Genomic DNA, 1,773 nt, shown 5'->3' with positions numbered 1-1,773 from the left:
GAAAGAAACAACGAACGAGCAGGAATAATACCCTAAAAAATCATATATTTCGTTCATAAAATTAAAAGTTCAACCTGCAAGTAGGGTGTCAATTTTTTATCCGACCTAAAACTTGACCCGGATTCGATCCGGAAAAATCTGGATTTGATTCAACCCGTTTGCAAAGCGGGTCGGGTTGGGTCCGGGTTTAAATTTTTGACCCGTTTGAAAAACGGGTTGGGTTCGGGTTGACCCGACAACCCGCGGGTCAACCCAAATTAACCCTTTTCGCAAACCCGCTACTCAGATCTCGTCCCGTTAGCTCATCAGGTAGTGTCCCGCTTCGGCGTCAGGTCCAGTGAACTCGCGCGTGTCCAGCCCGGCGGGCCCGCACAGCCGCGGAGCAGTGGATCCCGCGTCCAACCGGACCAGCCCGCACTCGGCACCTCGGCGGAGCCTCCGTTCAGCCCGCACCAGCTCCGCTCCGCAGGCGCGCTCACGAGTAGCAACTTGGACTCCGCCGCTGCCGCTCGCGATCCCGCACAACCGAGCTCGGGTCGAGTTGGGTCAACCCGGCAACCCGAGCAGGTCGGGTCCTAGTTGAAATGTCCGACCCGTTTGCAAAAATGAGTCGAGTTCGAGTTAATCCGTTTAGATCCGGGTCAGCTCGGGTTCAACCCGAACCTGACCCGTGGACCCGAATTGACACCCCTACCTGCAACTCAGCTGATCATCATAACAATCAATAATTTGGTAAAAGAAATATGCAAATAAACATCCTAAATATTTATTTTTAGGTTCTCGTTTTTTTTTTTCCTTGTAAATCAACAATACATATAAGTACAGTCCGTTTGGAGTGTATCACAAAATTTAATACACAAAATGAATGTCCAAATGTATACTTAAAATATTATTAGATTCATACATATCAATGCAAAATCATTTTGCAATTATATAACTAAAATATATAAATAGGTAGATGATTTCTAAGCATTATTTATTATTAATCATTCTAAATTCTATGTAAATTGTGTGATGTTTCATATATTTTACTATCACTTGTCATCATTGTCACTCTTTCTTTATGAGAAGAAGAATAAGATGTGCCAACAATACAGAATATGTGGTTGTCTTGTTGTGACGAGATCCACTGATAGTAGTCCAACAACAATGATCGAGTGGTACTCTGACTGTGATGGTTTGACAGTGATGGTCGAGGCGGTAGTACTCAATTAGAGCTCTAAGATTCTTCGAGCCTCTAAGCCTCTTAAATCTGAAGTCAAAGGTCCTATTCATGGAGAGAGTTGATGGTCTATTTATAAATTTTGCGAGTGATATATCTGATAAAAATAGTCAAAATCCGAAACATTTTATTGGGCTACTCTTATTGATTCTCTTGATAATAATTGTTCTTTCAACATTTAAGTGCATCCATGTTATCGAGCTTAAGCGATATAAAGCTTGTTAGATTCATTTTTGAGACGATCAATTTTACTTTAAGCATATATAATTCACAAATCATTTAGTTCTCCAATTAATATCTATAATTTTTTATTTATACTTTAAGTATTTGATCTGATCTCATTTGGACTCAAATTTGATTAGGTGCTAAGATATCAAAAAAATCTTCATTCTTATGAAGTAATATGTGTTTGGCCATGCTTCGATTTACTGTAAAGAAGACACTAACATATACTTGTGATCCAACTTGAGAGGAGCTGTTAGCATACTAAGAAATATTATTAAGAAATCATTCCTTTAATTATATTTTTTTTTTCTTCTGATTATATTCAT

This window comes from Dendrobium catenatum, unplaced genomic scaffold (genome assembly GCF_001605985.2).
Source record: "Dendrobium catenatum unplaced genomic scaffold, ASM160598v2 fragScaff_scaffold_633, whole genome shotgun sequence".
Taxonomy (NCBI): domain Eukaryota; kingdom Viridiplantae; phylum Streptophyta; class Magnoliopsida; order Asparagales; family Orchidaceae; genus Dendrobium; species Dendrobium catenatum.
The sequence above is the reverse complement of the archived record's forward strand: the minus strand, read 5'-3'. Positions refer to the sequence as shown.